Source organism: Dromiciops gliroides, chromosome 2, assembly GCF_019393635.1.
Source record: "Dromiciops gliroides isolate mDroGli1 chromosome 2, mDroGli1.pri, whole genome shotgun sequence".
In the NCBI taxonomy this organism is placed as follows: Eukaryota; Metazoa; Chordata; class Mammalia; order Microbiotheria; family Microbiotheriidae; genus Dromiciops; species Dromiciops gliroides.
Genome location: NC_057862.1, coordinates 485296332 through 485314713, shown reverse-complemented (window position 1 = coordinate 485314713; position 18382 = coordinate 485296332). Strand labels below are relative to the sequence as shown.

The window sequence follows — 18382 nt, the reverse complement described above, 5'->3', positions numbered from 1 at the left end:
GTTTTTCTTCTCTTATTGCTATAGATAACATTGCTAAGACGATATTAAATAATGGAGGTGATAATGGGCATCCTTGCTTCACCCCAGATTGAATTGGGAAGGCTTTTAGGTTATTGCCATTACAGATAATGTTTGTGGATGATTTTAGATAAATAGTACTTATCATTTTAAGTTAAGCTCCTTTTATCTTTATGCTCTCTAGTGTTGTTGTTGGTTTTTTTTTGTTTTTTTTTTTTAGTGAGGCAATTGGGGTTAAGTGACTTGCCCAGGGTCACACGGCTAGTAAGTGTTAAGTGTCTGAGGCTAGATTTGAACTCAGGTACTCCTGACTCCAGGGACGGTGCTCTATCCATTGTGCCACCTAGCTGCCCCTCTAGTGTTTTTAATAGGAATGGGTACTGTATTTTGTCAAAGGCCTTTTCTGCATCTATTGAGATAATCATATGACTTCTGTTGCTTTTTATTGATATGGTCAATTACGCTGATAGTTTTACTAATATTCATCCAGCCCTGCATTCCTGATATAAATTCCTGGTCATAGTATATGATCTTTGTGATACATTTCTGTAATATTTTTGCTAGTATTTTATTTAAAATTTGGTAAATTACACTATAGTAAATTACTATAGTAATCTAGTATATGATAAGCCCAAAGATCCAAGCTTTTAAAACAAAAATTAATTATCTGACAAAAACTGCTAGGAAAACTGGAAAACAGTATGGCAGAAACTAGGTATAGACCAACATCTCACACAGTATACTAAAATAAGGTTAAAATGGGTACATGATTTATACATAAAGGACAATACCATAAGCAAATTAAGGGGGGTGGCAGCTAGGTGGCGCAGTAGATAGAGCACCAGCCCTGGATTCAGGAGGACCTGAGTTCAAATCCAGGTTCAGATGAACACTTACTAGCCGTGTGACCCTAGGTAAATCACTTAACCCTCGTTGCCCCGCCCCCCCCAAGGCAAATTAAGGGAGTATGGAATCATTTATCTGTCAGACTTATGAGCAGGAGAAAAATTTAGGACCAAAGAAGATATAGAGAATAAAATAAAATATAAAATAGATCATTTTGATTATTTAAAATTAAAAAGGTTTTGCACAAACAAAAATAGTGTAACCGAGATTACAAGGGAAGTAGAAAATTGGGAAAGAATTTTTAAAACAAATATCTCTGGTAAAGGCCTTATTTCTCAAATATATAGAGAACTAAGTTAAATTTATAAAAATATAAGTGATTGGGGCAGCTAGGTGGTGCAGTGGATAGAGGACCAGTCCTGAAGTCAGGTGGACCTGAGTTCAAATCTGAATTCAGACACTTAACACTAGCTGTGTGACTCTGGGCAAGTCACTTAACCCTAACTGCCTCACCAAAAACAAATAAATAAATAAATAAAAATATGAGTGATTCCCCAATTGATAAATGGTCAAAGGATATGAACAGTCAGTTTTCAGACAAAGAAATCAAAGCTATCTATAATAATATGAAAAAAATGTTCTAGATCATTATTGATCAGAGAAGTTCAAATTGAAACAACTCTGAGGTATCACCTCATACCTATCAGAGTGGCAAATATAACAAAAATGGAAAATATTGGATGTTGGAGGGGATGTGGGAAAACTGGGATGTTAATCTACTGTTGGTGGAGTTGTGAAAAGATCCAACCATTTTGAGAACAATTTGCAACTATGCCGAAAGGGCTATAGAATTATGCATACCCTTTGATGCAGCAATACCACTTCTAGGTTTATATCCCAAAGACATCCTCCAAAATATTTATAGCAGCTGGTTAAGAATTGGAAGTCAAAGGAATGTCCATCAATTGAGGAATGGCTAAACAAACTGTGGTATATGATGGTGATGGAATATTATTGTGCTATAAGAAATGACAAGCAGGATGACTTCAGAAAAGCCTGGAAAGACAGGTATGAAATGATGTATAGTGAAGTGAGCAGAACCAAGAGAACATCGTACACAGAGATAGCAGTATTGTTTGATGAAGAACTGTGAATCACTTGACTATTCTCAACAATACAATGATCCAAGACAATCCCAAAGGACTACTGATGAAACTATCCCCCTCCAAAGAAAAAACTGATATTGATGGAACTGACTGAAGCATGCTCTTTTTCACTTTCATTTTTTCCTTTTAATCAAGTTTTCTTGTACAAAATGATAAATATGGTAATGGTTTACATAATCATACATGTACAACCCATATCTAATTGTTTGCCACCTCAGGAAGCGGGGGAGGGGAAGGAGGGAAAGAGGGATAAAAATTGGAACCCCAAACCATAAATAAAATTGTTTATTTTTTTAAATTGCTTAAAAAGTAGAATTGGCCAAATGGAAAAGGAGGTACAGAAGTTCACGGAAGAAAATAATTCCTTAAAAATTGGAATTGAGCAAGGGAAGCTAATAACTTTATGAGAAATCAAGAAAAAAAACAAAACCAAGAGAATTAAAAAATAGAAGACAATGTAAAATATTTTATTGGAAAAACAACTGACCTGGAAAATAGATCAAGGAGAGATAATCTGAAAATTACTGGACTACCTGAAAGCCATGATCAACAAAAGAGCCTAGACATCATATTCCAAGAAATTATCAAGGAAAACTGCCCTGATAGTCTTGAACCAGAGGGTAAAATAGAAAATGAAAGAATCCACTGATCACCTCCTGAAAGAGATCCCAAAATGAAAACTCCCAGGAATATATAGACAAATTCTAGAGCTCCAAGGTCAAGGAGAAAATATTGCAAGCAGTCAGAAGGAAACAATTCAAGTATTGTGGAGCCACAGTCAGGATAATACAAGACTTAGTACCTTCTACATTAAAGGATCTCAGGGTTTGGAATATGAAATTCCAGAGGACAAAGGAACTGAGATTACAACCAAGAATCAGCTATCCAGCAAAACTGAACATAATCCTTCAGGGGGAAAAATGGGCATTCAATGAAAAAATGGACTTTAAGGCATTCTTGATGAAAAGACCAGAGCTGAATAAAAAATATGACTTTCAAATACAAGAAACAAGAGAAGCATAAACAGGAAAAGGAAATCACAAGGGATTTTAAAAGGTTAAACTGTTTACATTCCTACATGGGAAGATGATACCTGTAACTCTTAAGAACTTTCTTATTATTAGTGCAATTGTAAGGAGTATATATAGATAGAGGGCACAGGTGTGAGTTGAATATGAAGGGACGATATCTAAAAAAAACCAAAATTATGGGGTGAGAAGAATGCACTGGGAAAAAGGGAAAGGGATAGGTAAAATGGGGTAAATTATCTCACATAAGAGAAATAAGAAAAAGCTTATACAGTAGAGGGGAAGATGGGGGAGTTGAAGGGGAGTGCGTGAATCTTACTCTCATGAGAACTGGCCCAAAGAGGGAAGGAATAACATACTACCCAATTGGGTATAGAGATTTATCTTACGCTGCAGGAAAGTAGGAGGGGAAGGACATAAGACGGGGTGGGGTGGGCAATAGAAGAGAAGGTAGACTGGGGGAGGGAGTAGTCAAAAGCAAAACACCTTTGAGGAGGTAAAGGGTGAAAGGAGAGAGAGACAGAATAAAAAAACAGAAGGAAGGGAATAGGATGGAGGGAAATAGCAATTGTTAACAGTTGTGAAATTTAAAATTGGATATTAGATCATAAATCTCCCCTACTTAACTTTTCCCTTAATTTATCTCCCAGACTAGTAAATGGAAGAAGCTTCTGGTTTTCTAGATAGAGCCTTTATTGTATATAAGGTGTTGTTGATTAGAAGGATAGGAAAGTAGAAATACAGTAGAAATCGTCTTAAATCTAGGCTTAGTCTATATTTCTTATAAAAACTCACCAAACCAAAAAAGGCCACCTTTGGAGTGAGGGAGACCGTCTGTGCTGCGCCGCCAGGAGTCCCGCCAAGCAGGCAAAAAGGCCTACTCTGCTTCTCTCCACCCCGGAAGTCAAAAAACCCGGCAGGCAGTCTGACATGCGCAGCAGGCGGACTGTACCCGGCAGGCAGTCTGACATGCGCAGCAGGCGGACTGTACCCGGCAGGCAGTCTGACATGCGCAGCAGGCAGACTGTTCATCTCCTCCCCAAAAGGGTGGTCCTTGAAAAACTGGCGTCTTTCAGTTATCCTAACCGACTGTTAAAAACTTTCATATTTTACCACACAGTGAAAAAAAATGTTGAAACAAGTTTCTCTGATAAAGGCCTCATTTCTCAAACAGATAGAGGGGTGAGTCAAATTTATAAAAATAAGAGCCATTCCCCAATTGATAAATGATCAAAAGATATGAAGTTTTCAAATGGAGTAATCAAAGCAATCTATAGCCATATTGTAAAAGATGCTCTAATTTACTATTTATTAGAGAGATGCATATCAAAACAATTCTGGGGTACTACCTCATACCTATTAGATTGGCTAATAGAACAGAAGAGGAAAATGACAAACGTTGGGGGAGGATGTTGGAAAAATGAGACATTAATGCACAGTTGGTGGAGTTGTAAACTGATTCAACCATTCTGTAGAGCTATTTGGAACTATGCCCAAAGGGTTATAAAACATGCATAATCTATGACCTAGTAATACTACTATTATGTTTGTGTCCAAAAAGAGATGAAAAACAAAAAAGGGAAAGGATTTATAAGTACAGAAATATTTATAACAGCTCTTTTCTGGTGGCAAAGATTTGGAAGTTGAGGGGTTGCCCGTCAATTGGGGAATGGCTGAAAAAATTGTGTTATGTTATCATGATAGCATACTATTGTGCTATAAGAAATAATAAGCAGGCTAAACCACTGTTGATTAGAGAAATGCAAATTAAAACAACTCTGAGGTACCACCTCACACCTATCAGATTGGCTAATATGACAAAAAAGGAAAATAATAAATGTTGGAGAAGTTGTGGAAAAATTGGAATTCTAATGCATTGCTGGTGGAGCTGTGAACTGATCCAACCATTCTGGAGAGCAAATTCGAAATATGCCCTAAGGGCTATAAAGCTATGCATTCCCTTTGACCCAGCAATACCACTATTAGGTCTTTGTCCCAAAGAGATCATAAAAAAGGGGAAAGGACCCACATGTACAAAAATATTTATAGCTGCTCTTTTTGTGGTGGCAAGGAATTAGAAACTGAGGGGATGCCCATCAATTGGGGAATGGCTGAACAAGTTGTGGTATATGAATGTAAATGGAATACTATTGTGCTGTAAGAAATGATGAGCATGCAGATTTCAGAGAAACTTGGAATGACTTACATGAACTGATGCTAAGTGAGATGAACAGAATCAGGAGAGCATTGTACACAGTATCAACAACATTGTGTGTTGATCAACTGTGATAGACTTGACTCTTCTCAGCAATACAATGGTCCAAGATACTTCCAAAGGACTCATGATGGAAAATGCTCTCCAAATCCAGAAAAAAAGAACTATGGAATTTAGATGCACATTGAACCATACTATTTCTATTTATTTTTGTTTTTCTTTTTTGAGGTTTTTCCTTTTTGCTCTGATTCTTCTTTCACAGCATGACTAATGCAGAAATATATTTAATGTGATTGTACATATATAACCTATATAAGATTGCTTGCTGTCTTGGGGAGGGGGAGGGAGGGAAGGGAGGGAGGGAGAAAAATCCGAAACTAGAAATCTTATAAAACAAATGTTGAAAACTATCTCTACATGTAACTGGAAAATAATAAAATACTTTTATGGGGAAAAAAGAGATAATGAGCAGGATGCTCTCAGAAAAACCTGGAAAGACTTACATGAGCCAATGCAAGGAGAAACATACTTTATACAAAGAAATAGCAATATTTTAAAATGATCACCTGTGAATGACTTAGCTATTCTCAGCAATACAATGACCCAAAACAACTCTGAAGGATTTATGATGAAAAATGCTCTCCATTCTCAAAGAAAGAACTGATGGTGTCAATATAGATTAAAGCAAAAAATTTTACTCTATTTTTCTTGAGGTCTTTTTGGTCTGTTTTCTTTCATAACATGACTAATATGGAGATTTTTTGCATGACTACACAGGTATAACCTATATTGAATTGCCTGCCTTCTCAAAGTGGGGGGGGAGGGGGCAGAGAGAGAAAGGGAGAATTTGGAACTCAAAGTTTTTTAAATGGATGTTAAAAATTGTTTTTACATGTAATTGGGGAAAAATTAAATACTAAATAAAGAAAAAAATCTAAAATAAAATGCATGCCCATAATAAAGATAAAGGCCTTCTGATCTATGATACCTTGGGCACATGCATTCTCCTGTGCCAGACCAGGTTTTTGCGCTTTAAAAAGAAAAGATCTAGTGGAAAATAAAATAGAAAAATCAAGGATGAGTGAGGCATGAGCTTCATGGAAAGAATAGCGTTAAACTCCCCCAAAGGAGTTCTTGACACTAAAAGAAATGGGTTCCTTTGAGATCAGTGAGTGGAAGACAGGGGAAGACTAATGGGCTAGCTGTTTATCCCTTAGCTGGAGAGTAGACCACTGTATATATACCAGTGATGAGAAAGTGGGACAGCTTCTCTTATCTTTGTTCCCTACCAGAGAAGAAAACCTTAAAGAGATGAAGCTTGTTATCAGTATCCCTCACCCTCATGCTCCTTCTCCTTCCCCACATCACAACTTCCTTCTCCTGGGATTTCTTCCTTCCTATTCCTCCCCCTTCCAATGAAGTGCTAATAAATTGATTCACACTATGGTTTTAATAGCTTAATTAATGAGTAAACTCCAAGGTTCGCTGTCTTTTCAAAAGAAGTTGCCCAGAAAGAACTGACCAGCTAATGAGGGGAATTACATGCACCCCAGCACAACAGGACAAGGAGAGAGGTTTTGAGGGAGGTTCTGTACACCTTAGAGGTAGAAACCATCTCTTCTAACTCCCCTCCTAGTATTTTGTCCTTTGGCTTATGTCAGAGCTAGTTTGTAGTATTACTGACACACAAGCATACTTATCCCAAGTTAAGACTGCCACGTAAGCCCAGAGACAGTGTACTGGGACCCGAAGGAAGTAGCCATGGTCCTCCACTGGCTATTGTTGTTCAGTTGTTTCAGTCATGTCCACTTTGGGGTTTTCTTGGCAAAGCTACTGCAGTGGTTCTTCATTTCCTTCTCCAGCCCATTTTATAGATGAGGAAACTGAAGCCAACAGGGTTAAGTGACTTGCCCAGGATCACACATAGTTAGCAAGTGTCTGAGGTCAGATATGAACTCCACATAGAAATGGCCAATCAGCAACAATAAGAAAACTGGGCATTAGGCTATAAAGTGTTAAAAAAGAAATTCATAATTTTCTAACACAGAAATTAGGTTAATATTTACCTCTTTAACAATGATTTTGACAAGGCCTTGTCTTCTCAGGTTACATATGAAATATGTTTTCCTGCTTTAAAAAAGATGCAGCTAAGCCAAGGAAGGGGTCATCAGAGAGAAATAGGAGTTTCTATCTCTGATGCTGAGTCAAAACATTTTTCTTTCCTTGGAGAATGGTGAAATCCCTGAAGGCCCAGCAGTCACTGGGACCCTAGGGAAGCCATTAACAGTCCTCTGTATTTCCCATATTTCCCATGGGAATTTGGTCTTGGTTGAGGGGGAATGAATGGTTTGTTTAGGCAGCATGTGCAGAAGAGAGCATACTGGATTTGCATTCAGAGAATCTGTGCTTGAATCTCTGTTGCTTATTGGCCTTATTAGGCAAGTCACTTCATTTTTCTGAGCCTCAGTTACCCATTTGTAAAATGAGGACTTTGGACTAGAAATCCTCCAATTTTCCTCCCAGCTCTAAATCGGTACTTCTAAAATTGAGGAGTCCTTAACTTAGGGTCAGTGACCTTTTTTTCCCCCCAAAATTGTGATAACTACTTCAATATAATTGTCTCTCTTGGTAACCTTTTGTATTTTACTTGATGCATTTGAAAACATTTTCAGAAGGGTTCCACTAGCCTGACAAAAGGGAAAGCCACTGGGGTTATTATCAAATGAAGTAATAAATGTAAAAAAATGCTTTGCACTAACATAAATGTGCTACATAAATGTTGGTTGTTGTTGCTGTTGTTATTTTCTGATCTCAAGGTAATTAAATAATCCTTTGCTTTAAAGCTGATTTCTTTGCCTTTGGGCATTCATTCCCATTCCTTCACCATGTCCATACCAGACTGCTGCCATGGTATTCCCTTGTTCCTGTCCCATATGCCACACAGTTCTATGTCCAATGGTCATCAAGCAGCAAAAGATATTAAGACTGATGCAGTGATGTGGGTGGTCTAGGCCTAGACCAGACATGAGAAATGCCACAACTGGGCCAAATAGATGTTGTTTCAGATGCAAGTACCAAAACCTATCTTGTGGGGGCAGGGGCGGGGGGGAGGGGGGGTGGGGTTTCAGAAGGACACAACCCAAACTTGTTCTTTCTCAATCTTTATCATTCTAGATGAAAAACTCTTCTCTCTCCTAAGCTGTCCTCAAGGTAGATATTCTCCCATACTCATGATTGTTTTTGCTGCCCTCTTCTGAGCCTTTTCCAGCCCTTTAAAGAAGGGAATGGCACAGCTGTGGGTAGCATCAGAGTTCTGCCCCTAGCCTTCCTGTTCCCAGAAAGATACCATAACCCCAGCCAAACCCTCATAGCCCTGAGCTCAGGGCAGAGACAGCTGCAAAAGGGATGTGGTCAAAAGAAGGATGCAAAGCAGACCACCACAGCTCAAAGAGGAGAGCCAAAGAATTGAGAGGTGAGTCAACACAGGGACCACTTTAAAAAAAAAACAACATATTTATATGTAAAGTATATCAAAGTACAGGTATAACAGTCCCACATCAGTCATTAAGATCAAAAGTAAAGCTATATGTCTTTATATACATATACACATACATATAAAGGAAGATAGATATAGATCTCTCACAGGCTGCTAAGTGGCTCAGTAGAATGGCTGGGTCTGGAATCAGGAAGACCTAACTCAGAATTTAGCCTCATACACTTATTAGGTGTGTGATGCCATGCAAGTCCCTTAACCTCTGTTTGCCTTAATCCACTGGAGAAGGAAATGGCAAACCACTCCAGTATCTTTGCCAAGAAAACACCATGGACAATATGGTCTATGGGGTCACAAAGAGAAAGACCCAAGTGAACAACAAGACAGATATAGATATTATAACAAAATCCAATGGGTCTATATAAAATACAGTTAAAATATAGAGCAGTATTTGCAAAATCTTAGCAAATGATTCCACAGAGATCTCTTTTTGAACAACCAGTGGTGGCCAGCTGCCATTGCTACTAGTGTCTGTCTGCTTGTCCTGTGGGATCTAAATCACCCTTCTCCTTTTCCATCTTGATTTCTTCCCTGCCATGTGGTGCAGTAGAAAGACCACTGTACTTGGAAACAGAAGGCTTGTGTTCAAGTCTTGGCTCTCTCAATTACTGTGTTTTCTTAGGTGAATCATCCTCTCAGTGTCTCAGTTTATCCCATGAGGGGATTTGGCCTCTAATGTCCCTTCTGGGATTTGAAATTTTTTGTTTAGCTGAACTCAGATCACTGAGAAGCATGAATTCAGGATTCCAGGGAATCAGAAGAGCTTCCAGTGTCTGGAGAGGAAAAGAGTTGACTTACAGGAATGGGGTGGACTGGTCCAAGCAGGCTTAAGAATTTCTAGGTAAGAATGCTTAGAGGAGAGAATATCTAACATAGATATTAAGTCAAAACATCAAAATATATGGGAAGTGGGGTAAGGAAGAGATTTCTACTTTTCACAGGAAAAGCATGGGCCTCAGACTGCAAAGGCTGATAAGAGCTTGAGTCAGAAGACTGGAGATGTTGATAAGATCTAAGCATGGATCACATGAGGCCCTGAAGCACTGAGAGGAGGCAGGGAAGTCAGTCATCTGAAGGAGCAGCTAGGACAGATATGTAGAGATAACCATGAAACCTGGTTATGCCCCAGGCAAAGCATTACACACAAGAAGAATGTCCTCCAGGCTGAAGAGTCATGTACTAGAAACATCTCCCACATAGCAAAAATGACCTCTGGGCTCTGTTGGCCAGTCAATCCATCATCTACATCACCTCTGGCAATACATAAGAACTCTCCAAGGACTCATTCTGCTTCCCTTGGCTAATCTAACTGCCAGTCTGGGCAATAAAGAACTGATTTAAAAAGGGCATAAGGTGAGTAGAGAGAGGTTGTCCTCTAGATTAGTAAAAAGAGGAAGGACCCATCTCACACAAATACAGCATATTTGCTTGCTCGATTGGCATAATGAGCTGCAGAGAAGTCAGAAAGAATGAGGATTGAAAAAGCCTGGACTGGGCAATTAAGAGATCATTGGTAATTCATCCCTTTCATCAACTTTCCCATGTTTCTGTTAGGCAGAAGCTTTCCCTTGTGTGATTGTCTCTCACAAACAGGAGTGTGTGGTCACCTCTCTTCTTTCCTCAGTTATCTTCTTTTCCCTTCAAGCTAATTAAATTGGACCTCCTTTATTTTGATGGCCACTCCACCAGCAGTAGGCTGCCTCCTCAACCAGATCATTTCTACCCTCAGTAGTTTCCCTTTTTTCTCAGTTCCCCAATTCAGAACAGCAGAGGGTCTCCTTTCTGTAATCCTGAATCATGGCAGTGGCTGTTTTGGTATTTAAGTTCACTGGCAAATTATTCTATCAGAGTAATCCACACAAGTTCTAGTATCCTCTAACTGCAGTCTTGAAGAAATCTCTCCTCTTCCCCTGACCAAATGCTGCTTTTTCTCATTCCCTCTCAGCTCCCCATGGGAAGATGTTCAGGGGGCAATTGCTTCCTACCCAAAATCATCAAAGCCCTGAAGTCTGAACTTGCCCTCTTTCATCTGACATGCTCTTTTTAACAAGTGACACTATTATCACAATCTAACTAGTTTCCCCTAGCTTCAGCACATAGCACAAAGACTTTGTTTACTCCATTAAATACATCCTGCCCATCCTGCCTTTAGATGCTAGCCAAGGTTCTTGTTCTAAGTCTCCTATATTCCTTCTCAGTAACCTTATCAGATCCCATTGGTCTCTTATCTCTCTACAGATGACTCATATATTTATATACCCAGCCCTGGATTCTCCTCTGAGCTACAGTCAAGTATCACCAATTGCCTGTTTAACTGGCTGGCCCAGAGATATCTCAAACCCAACATATCTAAAACCAAATCTTTTTTCCCCAAACTCTGCCTTATTCCAAACTTCTCTATTTCTGTTGAAGGCACACTACCATCCTTCCAGTCTCCCAGGCTAAGAATTTCAACATTATCCTTCGAATCTTACCTTTCCCTCACTCCACATAGCCATTCAGTTGCCAAATTGTACCATTTCTACTTTGGAATATCTTACATTTGACCTCTTGTCTTCACTCACACTGGTTCAGCTTGTTCAGATGCCCATCACCTCTCTCCAAGATCATTGTGATAATCTCATAATTGATGTCTCTGTATCAAGTTAACTCTCTCACAATGTTAATCCATCCTACACACTGATGCCAAAATGGCTCAGACTCAAAAAGACCTGAATTAAATTCTAGCTTTGGACATTTACAAGCTGTGTGAGCTGGAGCAAGTCTGCCTCAGGTTCCTCAACTGTAAAATGGGGATAATAACAGGACCTACCTTACAGGTTGTTGTGAGGATAAAACAAATTAATATTTGTAAAGTGCTTAGCAGAGTGCCTTGCATATAGAAAGTGTTATATAAATGCTTATTCCCTTCCCCCAAAAAAGTAATTTGCCTTAAGTTCAGATCTAAACATGTTGCTCCACCACTCAAACAAGTGCAAAGATAGACAGTAGGATGTCTTTCTAGGAAAGGCACAATAAGATGAACTTCAAGGATAAAACAGAAACTTCTCTATTTTGTAAGGGGAGGGAATAAGTTTTTAAAGCCCCATAAAACTAGTCTCCACTCAATCTTCCCAGCATTCATGATCATTACTCTCCTTCCTGTACTCTGTAATCCAGTTAAACAGTCCTATATGACCTTGGTCATGTCCCTTGAACTCCAAAGGTGAATTTCTTCTATAAAATGAGAAAGCTGACCTACAAGATTTTTAAGATCTCTTCTAAATCTAAATTCTATGACTCAGACAGGTAAGTTGGTTAAAAGGAAGCTCTGGGCACTAAAACACTGGGCTTGGAGTCAGGAAGACTTGGGTTCAAATCCTTCTTTGAACAGGGACTTTCTTTGTAACCCTAGGCAAATCACTTAATCTTTCTGTCCCAGTTTCCTCAGTAGTAAAAACAGAGTACCCAGACTTGACCCTCAAGTTCCCTTCCAGTTCTAAGTCTATGATCTAATGAGTAAAAGAGGGATTTGTCAGGAGAGGTGAGAAAGCAGTGTTGGAAACAATGAATGTTCTACTTTCCAAAGGCATTCATTGTCCTTTATCCTTATTGAGGGGAAGAAGGAGGAAGGGTAATTGACTCCCTCTTTCAACAGCATTAAGTCTGTTTTATAAATCATTAGATTTATTTCAGGATTTTCCAGGGGTGGGGGGATAGGCGGGAGGGATGGGTGGGGCAGGGGAGAGGGAGCAAGAATCCTAGAGTTAAAACAGTTTTCTATTTTCATGTAAATCTTCATCTGTTTGTCCACAGAGCCAGAAGGGCTCCAGGACCTTCTGGACCACCAATGCTTCACCTCCTATTGTCTGTTTAAGGAGGACAAGGACCATATAGTACCTTCCAGGATCTGATCACAGGCATACACAACTGTTCCCAAGCAAAGTAAAAGGTCACTGAGATGACCTGCCAGGTCAAGGGAGAAAGGACATATTTGTGGGCCAACTTTCCTATACTGTTTTACTGGGATCTGATCCAGACAAATGCAGTCAAATGGGAATATTCTCAGATTCCTGAGGATCCTTGGATCCAATCAGATGAGAAAATGATTCAAAGATGAGGAAAGAACATGACGAGTTGGCTCATTTCACTCCTTTTAGGTCTCACAATCCCATTAACTTCTTTAATTTCGGAGAGGCCATATTCCAGTGAATTCCATCAAATTTCCCACTTGCTGATGCCAAGTTTCTCTTATTGTTTTGTTGTCAGAGAGTAAGAAAAAAGAGCCGAGCCATCTGCAGTTGAGGCCATCTCAGCCAGTGAGTGCCATAAGAAAATCCACATTGTCTGTTACTAGGCAAGAAAACTCACTCTATTTAGTTCCAGGCTAAAGGGCATTTTCCCAATGTATAGAATAAACGGAGGCTTCCCAGCCTTGGCAGCTGACATAGCCTGCCTGCCTTCCTAAAGAGGACTTTTTTCTTCTGGAAGCCCTGCCAAATCTGGCACCAAGAGAGTAGATGGGCACAGGATACTCCCTAAAGCAGCTGCCTAGCCCCAAATGCCTTTGGTTTGACAGGGGTAAGTGAAGAGAGATAAGAAAAGAGATCACATTTCGCTTGCAACAGAATGGACCAAGGAAGAAAAACCTGCATCAGATGAGGAAATGAGATTAATTCAATAATGAATAACTTCTAAGCAAAATCATAATATGAAACACAATAACAACAACTCACATTTATATTTTAAGGATTACAAAAACAAGACATCTCCTCCATCATACACCTAGATCAAGTCTTGCAACCACCAAATTCTAGAAGAGAAGCTATCAGGGGAGCGGTCAATTCAAGCCAACAAAATTATTTTTAAAAGCCTACTATGTTCAGGACATGGTTCTAGGCTCTAGCAATAAAAAGCCAAAATCAAACAAACAAACAACAAAAAAAACCCTAGTATATTGCCTCAAAAGATTTACATTCTACTGGAGAGGCAACATACATACAAGGAAATAAATACAAGGTGTATAAAAAGCAATACAATGTAACTTACAGAGAGAGTGCTAATAAATGGGGAAGGGATGCTTTGTGTGGTAATTGTCATCTGATTTGTATTTTGAACTATGCTATGGATTCTGTTAGACCAATGTTTCTCAAACTTCTTGGTCTCAAGAACACTTAAAAATCACTGAATACCCCAAAGAGCTTTTGTTTATGTAGGTCATATCTATCGACATTTGCTGGATTAGAAATTAAAACTGATTAATGTGTAAAATGCTAATTCATTTAAAATAGCAAAAAAGTTAAATGTTAACAAAATAACATTCTTATTGAAGAATTAACTATATTTTTTCTAAAATAGTGAGAAGAGTGGCACTGTTTTATATAATTTTTTGCAAATCTCTTTAATGTCTGACTTAATGGAAGACAGCTGGATTCTCAGATCTGTTTCTGCATTCAATCTATTGAAATATGTTATTTTGGTTGAAATATATGAATAAAATTCAGCCTCACACAGATATGTTGTTGGAAAATTGAGTGTTTTAATAGGCAAATAATATCTTCATACTACAATGAAAATAGTTTTGACCTCTCAGTCCCCCTAAAAGGCTCTGAGGAATCCCCAGAGGTCCACTGGACACAATTTGAGAATTGCTGTATTAAACAAGAGTGAAGAAGGAACACATTCCAGATATGGGGGATCATTTGTGCAAAGGCACAGAATAAGAGATGGGACATTGTTGTGGGGATCAGCTAGCAGAATAAAGAGGACATACAGCAGAATAATATGAAATAACTCTGGAAAGGTAGGTGAAAGCCAGATTGTGGAGGGCTTTAAATTGTATACAGAGGATTTAAAAAAGAAAAAAATATACTACAGGCAATAGGGACCCATTGAAGATTTCTGAGTAGAAGAATAACATAATTAGGTCTCTTTTGGGGATACTATTTTAGAGGTACCACTTGTGGGGACAAACATCCTTGCTATAGCCATAGATGCCATTTGCAGGACATTCACAAATCAAAGAAACCCTAAAAGGTGACCAATAGGTTTTTATGGAAATTCTGTACTTCCCCAATCTTGACATTTTAGCAGATGGTAAAAGCTGTCCACAAACTGTGTCTGGCCAGGGGGTTGGGCATGGTAGGGCAGAGGAGGCAGCAGAATCTATGAAGAACAGAATGTACACTTGTCTAATGAACTCCTTTTGTAACCTCAAATGTAAACAGGCCAGCTCAAAGAACTGTAGGGTTCATGTGAGAGTCTACCACCATTGCAAAGAAGTCAAAGGCTGGATACAGCTGTGTGTACTATATATAAAAGCTTCTTAAACTATGTGTCACAACCCAATATAGGGGTTGCATAACTGAATGAGGGGGTTGCAAAAAATTTGGCCAAAGTAAAAGGACATATGTGTGTATGTATATATGTATATTTACATACCTATATACCCGGGGTCATGTAAACATTTCTCAGGCAAGAATGGGTTGTGAGTGGAAAAAAGTTTAACAAACCCTGTGCTATATAACCTGTTGGAATAAGGCTGGTAGTAGAGGGAAGAAGGAGTCAAGCCTTAAAAACAAAACAAAAAACCAAAAATCTTAGAATAAAAATGAGTTCAAATGCAATACAATGTGACCCAGCAAGAAATTTATCAAGCACTTACTATGTGCAAGGCAATATGTTAGGTATTAGCATTTAAAGCCCTTTACAATCTGGCTCCAACATATCTTTCCAACATTTCCCATTATTCCCCTTCAGGAACTCTAATATTCTAATAAAACCTCCCCACCAGTCATTGCCAGTACACAACATTCCATTCTCTAGCCTCCCTACTTTTGCAAAGGCTATTCTCCTTAACTAAAATGATCTCCCTTTTCAGCTGTCTCTTGGAATTTCTAGCACCTTTCAAGGCTCTACTCCAGCGCTAACTTCTACATGAGGCCTTTTCTGATGCTCACAATGGGCTGTAATACCCTCCACACAGGAAATTATTATGTACTAACTTTTTATATATGTATAACATATATATTTATGATAATATATAATAGTTCTATATTTACTTATCTGTAAATCTGTTGTTTCCCCCAGTAGAATGTAAGCTCCCTGAGGAGTTTCCATATTTGTTTTTGTATCCTCATTGTCTAAACACTTAAGTGTATGTTGAATTGAGCTGAATTGACATCTGGGATCTCTTTTAGCTCTAGAACAATGATTTTATGATAAGACAAAGGGCTTTCATTCTACTACTGAGATATAAAATGTAAACCTATAAGTATAAACATGAAAATGGTAGGAAGGAGACAGTAACAATAACTCAAGAAAAATAAAGGCTTCCCATAGAAAGTGGCATATGAGCCAAGCCCTGTAGGAAGCCAGAAAATGATTCTAGGAAGAAGAGGTAAAGAGGAGATATATTCTATTCACAAGCAAAAGAATGGAGGTGGGAGATAGCTGGGAATGTTAAGATACGCTAAGACTTCATTATATTAACTCTTCTTTATATAGTAGGCTCAATGTTGAACACCATGATTTCTAGAACCCTTTGCAGGGTTGGGGAGACATTGGGGTTATAAGACAAGGGACCATAAAGAAAGCACCTAGCAGGGGTCCAAGAATAGTGCTAGCATCAGGTTCAGTCTATTTTCATTCTATTACTATGTACCTGAATACTGCTTTCCTTTCCCTTTAAATGAAGAGCTTCTCTATGGCCTAATAACACATATCACACACACCCCCAATAATGTATGGCTCAAGGCAGCATAATTTTAGAATGTTTCAGTTATCATGGAATAAGATTTTCATATCCAAGATTATATACAATATCCCTAATATGACAATGCATTATAATTCATTCAACAAATGCTACAAGATTATACTATACAATTACTATGTTCTATTATAATGTTTGACACACTGTTTTATGACAAACTATAGCCAGTCTAAGACAGTCAGAAATGAAGAGACAAAAAATATGAGAAAGCACTCCCTTCTTTCCCCACCCAATCTCCTCAGTGAATACTCTCCTCAACCATGGAGAATTCTAGCACCTCTCCTGAGCCTTTGTAACTTGACTGGAAACCCTCTCCCAACAGGAGTCTGGCTCTAACGGACTGATTTACATAACCACACACAGCAATTCTTGATTCCAATGGGTAAAGAGGCAGCAGCAGCAGGAGGAGGAAGAGAAGAAGGGTGTGGGGAGAAGGGAATAAGATTGGTTAGCTAGAGAGCAAGGCAAACAGCTGTAACAAGCAAAGCCGAGAGGCCGGGGTGAAAAAGACAGGGGAATGGAAGAAGGATGGGAAGGAAAAGCAGCACCCACCTGGATTGTAGGGAGAAAAATGTCTCTCCTCCCTAGGGATCCTGAGCCCAGGTATTCTGTGGGGGGAAGGCTTTGTCTTGACTCTCCACCCTACAGAGCTCAGTGACACTGACGAAGGGTGGAGATGGGGGTGGTGATTTTCTCAGAAGATATAGCTGCTTATCCCTGTAGCCATGGTGGGGGTCCCTTCTGAATCTAAGTGCTGCTGGGCAGCTTTCCGTTCCCTAGAGCTCCGAAGGCTGTTTTGCTTCCTACTCACTGCTGGTTCGTCAGCTCAGCAGGGGGAGCCTGACGTGGAACTGGTCATGAAGGGAGGCTGCAGAATTGAGCCCCTGCCAGAAAGCTGAGTTTCACTCATCACAATACAGTGTGTGGTCCCATACAGACCTGTCAGGAGGGCCAGGAGAGAAAAGCACCTAAACCTTCCCTTCCTCCTAAACCAGTTGTTTCCTAAGAGGTATATGAGAAGGTGACTTGGGGTGGGGGCTGGGGGGGGAGGGGGGGATGGAGAGAAGAATGGGAGGAGAGGAGAAATATTATTGATGTTATTAGTAATGAAAACAATTTTTTAAATTCTACATCAAAATCCTCCTCCAATGTTTTGTGGTACCAGAAAAAACTCCAAATTCTGCAATCTTTGCCCGCAAAGCAAGAGCTCTGGAAGATCCTACCAACCTAGAAAGGATTCAATTACAGATCTGGGGATGGGGTGTTTGTCAGTCAGCTAATCATGAAGAGACTCATTATCAGAAGGTTCACCAACAGAGGACAATTGAGGGGAAGGGTGGTCAAAAACTCATGAAAAGTAGCTACTAAGAGCTGGAGCAGCTGTGATCTGTGTCAGAGCAGGAAGGACTGTAGTGCTGAAGAAAAATAGATCTTTTAAATAATGAAGAACACTAATCTTAGCACACATGTATATACTGCTGCAGAGTTTACAAAATGCTGGATGAGGAGGGGTTCCAGGTATTGCTCCTCAGCACTCATGTGCACCACTGTTTGGGGCTGAGGAAGCCATATGCTGAGGACATGGATACAGAATAAAGATTTCTTGAAGCTCTGAGATGGAAGATAGATGGCTTAGGGAGCCCTTTCTTGCCCTCCTGAAGAAGTAAACATCCTCCAGTAGCCCCCCTCCCCATTCCCCACTCTAAACATACCCTCTGAGGGATATTTATGACTCTTATTCACTAATTATTCTGGATATCCATAGCTAACTAAGAAATGCGCACAGCCTCCCTTTGTCCCAAGAAT

At 39.3% G+C, this 18382-nt stretch overlaps 1 protein-coding gene across 3 annotated transcripts in view; it reads right to left on the bottom strand.

Annotated features, from left to right (window-relative positions):
- Positions 1 to 18382, bottom strand: part of LOC122741117 (c-Maf inducing protein) — a 289560-nt gene that overhangs the window by 101209 nt on the left and 169969 nt on the right. The window lies entirely within an intron of this gene.